The sequence below is a fragment of the Sinocyclocheilus rhinocerous genome, unplaced genomic scaffold, assembly GCF_001515625.1.
Source record: "Sinocyclocheilus rhinocerous isolate Xijiao unplaced genomic scaffold, SAMN03320098_v1.1 scaffold200, whole genome shotgun sequence".
Taxonomy (NCBI): domain Eukaryota; kingdom Metazoa; phylum Chordata; class Actinopteri; order Cypriniformes; family Cyprinidae; genus Sinocyclocheilus; species Sinocyclocheilus rhinocerous.
In genome coordinates, this window is record NW_015641014.1 from 3,159,228 (window position 1) to 3,169,275 (window position 10,048).

A 10,048-nucleotide genomic window follows, 5' to 3' on the forward strand; every position below is an offset into this window, starting at 1 on the left:
TGTTGCTGACATTTCACTTTCTTTATACACACCATCACGTCTCCAATATATTGTTAAACTTGTATCCTGCATAAACATGCATATCGCAATATGACAAAAACTTGTATGCTTATATGTATTAGTGCCCGCATTCTCCACCACCAAAGAAAGCATAATGCATTCATGAACAGACTGAAAAAAAATTTTCTCATAGAAAGCATTTAAAGGGGTCATATGATGCGATTTCAATTTTTCCTTTCTCTTTGGAGTGTTACAAGCTCTTGGTGCATAAAGAAGATCTGTAAAGTTGCAAAGACTAAAGTCTCAAATCCAAAGAGATATTCTTTATAAAAGTTAAGAGTCATGGGGAAGAGTGGGTAAGGGCGAGGCTGCATCTGTGTATGAGTTAGACGTAGACCTCATTAGTGAACTAACTAGTTATCCGCTAGCATACACGACGGTGGTAGTTAGTTAAAGTCCGCTAGCATAGTTAACCAACAGGAGAATGCTGGCAAGTGGCTACAAATTCAAGATCTATATCTGGACCAAAATGACATTCTTTTCATTTTCAGTGGTGAAAAACATAACCTATTGAATTGACTATCAGATAGTGGTTGGCTACACAAGTAGTAGCGCTACCATTACAGCAAAGGAAGCTCCGTGAATAAACATATACCTTTCTTTTCGAAAAACTGGGTGAGTAATTGTCGGCCCGTTTTCCCTCACTCTGTTGTCTGTAACCTCTCTTTTCGTTTGTGATGACCGGACTTATACTTCTTTGTCAAACTCGAGGACATCTCTAATTTGACAGTTTACCATTTGATCTCACTCAGTGACTCTAGGCTACGTAGGATGGGATGAAACCATGCAGTGAATGGGGGGAGATAATTTTACCGGAAATGCAGAAATAAGCCGTAATTTAGTTTTATTTGTAAGTCTCTGGTAGATACATTTATAATTTCTATTACATTACTACTGTTATTACAAATAAAACAGATCTCTGGGGGCCCCAAAAGTGCGTGGGCCCTTAGAATCGTCCTAACGCGAAAAGTAAAGGACAGCCAATGGATAGCCCTGGCGAGTACCACCATGAAGAAAAAAAGAAGGTGATCTATTGTTGTTTGTGAGAACAGAAGCGGAGGGGCAAAGGTATAGCATCTTAATCCATAAAGAAAAGTTTTGTCCCAAACCGAACTCTTCTATGGTCCTCAGTAAGCAAGTCCATTCTACACTGTTGAATGGCTTATGGGTGTCAAGGGATAGAATAGCAATCTTAATTGAAGAAGGAGCTTTCCTTTGCTTTTATACACAATGTTCATAAGTCTACGTACGTTATGAAAAGAAAATCTCCCAGGAATAAAAACCTGTTTGATCTTCATGGATTATTGAACTAATGCATTTACTAAACCTGTTTGCTAGAATTTTAGTAAATATTTTAAGATCATTTCCAAGAAGAGAAATGGGTCTATATGAGGAAGGGTCTGTACTGTCTTTGTCTTTTTTTTTAAAATCAATGTAATGTTTGCAGAATAAAGTGTCTCAGGTAGTTTTTAATTTTCAATTGAATTTTTAAACATCCTTAACATTAAGGGGCCAATTTGATCAGAAAAGGCTTCATAAAATTCAATACAGAAGCCATCGGGGCCAGCTGTTTTCCCATTAGGAAAGTTTTGGATAACTCTGAAAACTTCTTCTAATGAAATATCAGAATTTAAGATCTCTCGTGCATCATCACTAATTTTAGGTAGACCAACAGAGCGAAGGAATTTGGTAATATTCAACAAGTCTCCACTAGATTGATATGAATATAATTCCTCATAGAATTCCATGAATACATTATTTATTTCTATTGACTTAGAAGTCAATATATCAGATTTTGTCTTAATGACCTGTATAGCTCTACTGGCTTGTGCACACCTAAGTTGGCGAGCTGATAAGCGATTAGGTTTGTCCCCTAATTCAAATTGCTTCTATTTAATCTTTAACAAAAGGGAGCTAATTTGGGTAGATAAAAGAGTATTATATTCATATTTTAATTTCATAATACTAGCCAGAGTTAACTTGGATGATGTTAGTTTAAACTGCTCTTCTAGACCTGACAATTCTGTCTGTATTTCCGAAAGCTTTTTGCCCTGTTGCTTTTTTAAATCTGCTTGAAATGCTATAACCTGGCCTCTAATATAAGCTTTAAGAGCTTCCCATAGGGTTGAGTGAGACAGATCCCCCTTATCATTTAAAGAAAGAAAATCAGTTATATGAGCGGAAAAGGTTTGTTTAAAATTGTCTTCGTTCAACAGAGTGGGGTTAAAATGCCAAGCACAATGGGGTCTATCAATCCAAACTCTACTGTAATAGATACCGGGGAGTGATCAGATATTAAAATATTATGATATTTGGAAGGTACAATCTTAGAGGTTCATTTGAAATCAGTTAAAAAATCTATTCTTGTGTATGAGTTATGGACATTAGAGAAAAAATAATAATCTTTGTCAGTAGGATGACGAAGTCTCCAAATATCCAATGAATGAATTAGGTTTTTAAGAACAGTGGTTGAGTTAGAAGTTTTGGGAGGGCTGGGTGAATGCCTGTCCATAAAAGCGTCCAAGATACAATTATAGTCCCCAGCAATAATAAGATGAGTAGAATCTACATCTGCAATAATATGAAAAAAAGATCGAAAAAAATTAGGGTCATCAAAATTTGGAGCATATAAATTCACAAATGTAATATGTTTCTCTAGGACAGTACCAGTCACGATGAGATAACGACCATTAATATCTTGTTTAGTGGTCAAATGATGAAAAGGAATATTCTTACGAATCAATATAGACACCCCTCGGGCTTTTGAAAAAAAAGTAGAGTGGTACATTTGGCCAATCCATCTACATTCAAGTCTGTGAGCATTGCAATGTTTGATGTGAGTCTCCTGCAGGAAAGATGTTGATATGATTCCCATTAAAAGAGAGAGGGCTCTGGTTTCGGGCAAGGTGCAGAATTTCGGTCTTAACAGAATCATGGTGAATCCTGGCAATCATAAATCACAACCTGTTGCCTGCAATGGGGCCAATGCGGTGAGCTCGGTCTACTTTTACACCACGCGGGAAGTTGGCTTCTCCGAGTAACGAAGGTAAAAGTTCGGATACAAATCGCATGGGGTTGCCCTTCTCAATGTTCTCAGGAAAACCAGCTATCTTGATGTTCTGCCTGCGAGATCTGGCTTCTAGATCGGTTACCTTGGCCTTCATAGATGTGTTCTCCTGTGATAAATTAGAGCAGAGCTGCTCTAGGTGAGAAATGCAGCGCTCGTAGTCAGTGCTAGCCTCTTCAAAATCAGCGATGCGAGAAGTGTTAGCGGCAAGTGTTGACTGGACTCCCACAAGTGAAGCTTCTAAATCGTTGAAATGGATGTTATGGCCAAAAGGATAGCCCTTGGGGAAGCCTCTTCTTCATTCACCAGAAGCTGAGAGGCCTCGGTGTCTATGGTCTCGTTATCAGCGTCAGGATGAACGCAGGTGTAAGCATCGGATAACGCCGGGCTAGCTGAGGAGTCTTCCGTCGTGTTGGTTGTCGGCGACAAAGCTTTTTTTTTGCCAGTCTTTTTAGTTTTGTTCATTTTCAGAATGTTAACTGCAGAATGATCCAGTTAAGCAAATGTAACAAAGTTTTAGATTTATTCCAACGAGTTTGACGGAGCTGAGTGAAAACGTGTCCTATTCCATGTGCTGCTCTCTAGCGCCCCCATTATTATTCTTTTTTTAAAGATATTTCAGAAATTATTTGTGTTCAAATTTTGGCAAATTTCTAAAATGCTAAACTTTTTCCTGTAAAATTTAAAATATTCAAATAAAGCATATTTTCTTTGTAATAATTTGAATTTCATTGAATTTTCTGGTCCACCATATTACTTTCCGTCTGTTATTCTTTATTGATATTCTGAAAGAAAAAAAAAGATTCTCAGTGATATCATCCTACAAAAAGTGACATCATTTTAGTGGGAAACCAACAGTAGAAACATAAGTACAAATTAGCAGTGGATATGGTGAATTCTGTGATGTTTTGTGCTATTAGTTGTTTTTCTCTCAAAAAATCCACACTAAGTGATAAAAAATATCCCATCTCCAATATATTGTTACATTTGCATCCTGCATAAACATGCATATCGCAATAGGACAAAAAGATGCATGCTTATATGTATTAGTGTCCGCATTCTCCACCACCAGTGACATCATTCTGGTGGGAAACCAATTGTATAAACATGAGTACTAATTAGCAGTGGATTTGGTGAATTCTGTGCTGTTTTTCTCTAAAAAAAATACACCCTAAGTGATAAATATTAATATAAAATTGGTTAAACATATCAAATTGAACGTCAAACTGACACCATCATGCATGTAATGTCAAACTTTAGATGTTTTAGATCTATTTATTTCCATCCTGTCGAGGTTCCATTTAGTAAATGCCATTTATGGCATATTTGCCATTGTCTAAATAATTAATAAACTTCAAGTTCCTGACTATCACAAGAGCATATTTCTTTAAGTCATAAATAACCCTATTTTAAAAAAATATTTTTTAAAAATCACAACTATTCAACTATTCAAAAGTTACACAGCATGAGTGGTGCTGCTTAAATGAAAGACCCACAGCTATTCCTGAATGAGGAATGGTTCTCAAGGTTAGAATTAAAGTTTTATATATCAGATTCTGCAGAGCTGCCTCTCCTGATTCTATTGTTTTTGTTTTCAAAAGGTTTAGTTTTGCTAAACTGCAATTACAGAAATATCTGTAAACTTTGGTGAAATCTGACCCTGAAATCGGTAGAGCTGACCTTAAAGAGACGTGCTGACGCATTTAAAATTCAATGCAAAGTCCGCTAATGGAGTCAGCGAAGGTGATGTGATATAAAGACTTCGGAAAGATATTCAGGGTCATGTAACCACAACAGGAAAGGTTATTTTGAAATAAAGACAAATGCACCCTCTCAGTTTTGTTTTGATGGGAGCCTGTACAGCAAAGGTTGAGCAGTATTGCATTGAAAGATTAACAACAGAGCTCAACAGTGGCCGCCCACTCAGCGACCTTGCCCCCGGAAGTGTTTTCCCAGTCTTTTTCTCCAAAGTCATTTAAAAAACTTTTACATAGTTTTTACATTTAAAAAAAAAAATTTAGCCATGAACCAAACCAACCAAAATTAAAAGCTTTGATATGAAGCAAAGTAGTGATATCTTTTATGATTGAAGTATGTATCCCATGAAGCATTACTTATCAGGTCACTTTAAAACAAGTATTTATTAAGTATAAATATATATTTTAAGTATGTAACAAAATATTTAGATATAATTACAGTAAAAAAACGTTAAATTTAAAGTGAAGTAAAAACTTATCATACATGGTAATTTTTTGCAAGTAAAAACTATAAATTACTGTGTTTTGTAATACTAATTATACTGTAATTTGCTGTGAAAAACAGTAAAAGGACATTCCCCAAAGTTTCTGTGTGACAACTTGTTTTGTGGTATATTTTCTAGTTGATTGCATTATTTTAGTGTTGTGTGTTATCCTAATGTTTATCTTCGTTTGTGTCCATGTGCACTGTTTTGTTGCAAACACTTATTTATCAATAAATTATCTATAAATTTCAAGTTAAAAGCAGATTTTGATAGCTCAAGTACAATGGTACAGCATATTAACCTTACATCACTTAATTAAATCTACAGTTATATGTTGTAAAATATACAGGCACCAATGTTCCATCTCGTAATATCGGAAACATTTTATATTTACTAAATGTTTTCTGGCAACCACAGCTGCCAGTTTTTACTGTAAATTTAACAGGTTACTTTTTACAGTTTAGGGACACTCGATTAAGTCATTTGCAATGCTTTATTTGCAATTTCTTTTCTATGTTGGAAATTCTCTATTAATTCCAATCGAGACTTCTCTTAAAAAAATTTTCTTGAACTAAAATCGAAACACTTAACGCTGAATCTCAGAGCTCACAGTAGGTCTGTTTTGAAAGGTTTATACTGTATAGTGGCGTTAAAAAAAAATCTATTTCTCTGAGGAAAATTAGTGTGATTTTTATAAATGTGAAGCCCTACTGCTGCACTGTCTTTCTTTACACTGTTCCTAGTACAATCTGTTCTCTTTGCAACCACCAAATTCATCCAAAAGCATCCCTAATATAATACATTTAGCCTTTTGTGATAGAATCTGTTGATTTCAAGTCTTTTCAGAGATCATTAGTTCTGCTACTACAGACAGTTGTAAAGAGTGCCTTTTTAATGGAAAAAATATGAAAAATTTATTTGTTTCAGAGTTGATGGCCGTTCAGTGCAAATATTGATGATGCATAACTACGTTTTGTTTGTTTTCTGCACTATTTCATAAAATGGTGCCAGAACGCTCTTGTAAGTGGCTAATTGAAACAGCAAGTTTCTATAATGTCTATACTTAACGTAATTAAGAGCCTAAAAAAAGCAGCACAGCAGCAGCTCATTAATGCTGAATAAAGCATTACTTCATCCTTGTTTAGAGTATAGATCTGAATAAATTAAAAGGAAAGGTTGCTCAGGAAGAAAGGAAAAGTTGTACAAATGAGATATCCTTACCAGAGCAAAGCCCTTACAGTTGCTGCAGAAAGTAAAGGCCTTCTGGGACTTCTGTGTCTAGGTCAATGCCGGGCAAATTGATCCCATAGAAAGTCTGCAGATTTAAAAAAAAAAACTGCTTTACCCAGATTCTCCCTCATGCTTCGCTCTCAGGCTTGAAAGAATCTGATTCTGTGATCAATTAGTCTCCCGCATCGCATGTGAATCAATTAGGGTTGGCATAGTTAAAAAAGCAGACTTAATGACAGCAGGTTATATTTCTGAGATGAGGGCAGGACTTCTGCTTTTCTGCTCTTTTCATTTAACCTCTACGTCCTTTAAGACACATTCCCCAGTGAAATCAATGGATTCACAGCATTCTCTGATGCACCTCTAAGTCTAGTGTGTAAGTGTCCTAAGACATAATAAGATTGATAATTCTTACCTATACTGTATATTATAATGATTATAACATGAAAAATGATTGACAATTTCTGCATTGCAGTCGTTTTTAACAAGTGAGCTGTGATAAATGAATGAATGAATGAATTTAAAAAATGGATAGCAGATCTGCTCTTATAGGGTCATTGGCAGAAAACAGAAAAAATTAAAATAATTAAATGCGTAAAAAATGTTCACTTAGAAATTACTAGTAAATTTTACAAACAATTACAAAGAAACAGCAAGTAACATGTTGAATCAAATGTAAACACTTTGTAGAAAAACTTAAAAAGTATTTTCTTGTACAATATACTCCAATAATCTTTTATTTACAACTCTGAAAGTCATCTTTTAGTGTACACTGATTATAACTTGAAAATTGCTAGTAAATTTAACAAACAGTTACAAAGAAACAGCAAGTAGCACATTGAATTAAATGCAAAAATTTGAAGCAGAAGAATTTAAAGGGTTAGTTCACCCAAAAATGAAAATTAGCCCATAAATTACTCACCCTCAAGTCATCCTAGGTGTATATGACTTTCTTCTTTCAGACGAATCCAGTCGGAGTTATATTAAAAATGGTCTTTGATCTTTCAAGCTGTTTAATGCCACTCAGCGGGTGTTGCATGCATCCGTCCAAAAGCAGTTAAATAAAATGCACCCATCCATTAAAAAAAGTTTCTCAGATATCTCACTCTGGTTGAAAACTTCTGCTTTATATTATAAGTGGATTTTATACTCAACACTGTAGTAAATAAAAGCTGTTAAATGCTCAAAACACTGTTTAAATTCTTCATAAACCATTTTAGTTGCCATTTTTAGTGCTATATTGATGTTCCTCCCACAGGTGCAAGTTGTCTGTCGCCGTCTCTCTTCACAGTACAAATATTGATCACCGTCAACACGTGGTCAATTTTCTCCATTTTACTCTTGTACTCCAGCCAGTCGTGCTGTGTTTGTCAAAGGGAAGGATGCCATCCACCAAGCTGTGCACTGTGGAAGCATCTGAAGTGCCAGAAATATTTAACAGCCTGTTTATTTTGGTTATCAATGCCCCCCCCAGCCCCCACCCATATCTCATGAGTCTTAAATAGCAACTGAGAGGCAGTAATTAGTGAGAAAAAGCTCTAAGGAGAGATAATTGGGTTTAGTAGACATAGTTACAGGGAAGTAGTTTAGTTGCAGGAATCTTGTGCCTGTCAGAGAGCCAATTAACGGCATCCGACTGGATCCAAAACATCCTTTGTAGAAACTGCTGCGAAGTCAGTGCGTAAATGAGATGCATTTATGTTTTGGAAATACATGAGGAAGGCAAAGTGGACGCGAAAGGTTATTTTGATGGAAGTGTAAGAAATTATGTGGACAGTAAAGGCTTTCTAAAATGCTGTGTGCAACACTTACTCCTTTCTAGGATACGGAAAGTCGGACAGTCTTGAGCTGCTTACATAATAAAATAGGCTTTAAGATTCAAGGAAAGCTTTACAGCATGGCAATAAATAACACATTTTGTATTGCCCTGGAAAAAAATGGACGTTTGCTATATTTGGAACACAGTACACCTGCTCAGATTCAGCTCATAAATTATACCAACTTGCCAGCTTGGTATTTTTATATGCTACACACACCTGGAAATGTCTAGACTCACCTGAACAAAAAATGCATGTATGACACATTTTTTTCAGTCTTTTACATGCTTATTTTTAGTGAATTAATCATACCGTTTGTAAAACTGTTATAATTCTGTTATCATTTACAGCCCTCATATCATTTCAAACCTGTATGGCTTACTTTCTAGCATAGAAAATAAAAAAAGATATTTTACAGAATGTCCACGCTGCTCTTTTACAGTCAAAGCAATGACCTGGGTCTATCTAGCTTAAATAATAACAAATAATAAAGAACACTGTGAAACACGCAATATTCCATGTCATAGTAAAAAATAGACAAAAAGTGCCATTAGACATAAAAATCATTGCTGTTTTAGATGAGCTGTGTTTTAGATTTAGATCAAGATGTGCCAAATTTGAATATGCACAAATGCGAATGAGATTTTAGAAACTTTTTTGATGTTTCTAATATCTATTAGAAATGAATCAATAAAACCAGTGAAATTAAACAGTAATGTTGACTGAAAAATAATATTTTATGAAATATTTGTTGTTGTATGTTTAATTTAGCTTTTAAATTATTAATAATTGAGAGATAATCAACAGATTAACGAGTATCAAAATAATCATTAGTTACAGCCCTACACTCTTAAAAATAAAGGTTATTTATTGCCATCGATGGTTCCATGAAGAACTTTTAAAGTGCCCCTATTATGCCTTTTTGAATATTACCTTTCATACAGTGTGTCATCTAGCTGTATGTGAACATAAACTATCTACAAAGTTGTGAAGCCGACAGTGCACGATAAATAAAGTTATTGTCTATCAAAAAAAAAAGAGTCGGCTCGCAATTGCTTAAACGAAATTTGAATCTTATTTTGTTACGGCTATACGTCACGAAGTAACACATTTGCATAATGTCCGCCCACGTTCTACATCGCCAACTTGCCCGCCCACAAACAGTAAAATTTCCGTGTGGTTAACATCATGTTGAGAAGACGCTGGATCTTCCGCTGTGAGAGTAAATTTGTTTTATCACATCTTATAATTACCACAAACTTGTTAACACTTGACACTTACCACTGAGAAACGTCCTGCTCCAGTCGTGCTTGCGAATCAGTCTCTTGTCGATCAGCCAGTTCAACCGTTTCATCATCAGACTCCGGCTCGAATTGGTAAGGTACAATCGATACCATCTTTTCTATGTATTGACAAGTCTCCAGGGCTGTCATTCAGTCATGGCAATGGGTGTTTCTTTTCCGACACGCGCTGTACGCGGTAGACCAATCCAGAGCCAATCTCTCTACGGCACTGGACCAATCACAAAGGACTGCGCCATCTGACCAATCACAGCAGTGAGGGCTCACGGAAAGGAGGGGTTTAGAGAGACTGATTCAGTGAATTTCTTTGCAAGAAACTTCAACGAATCAT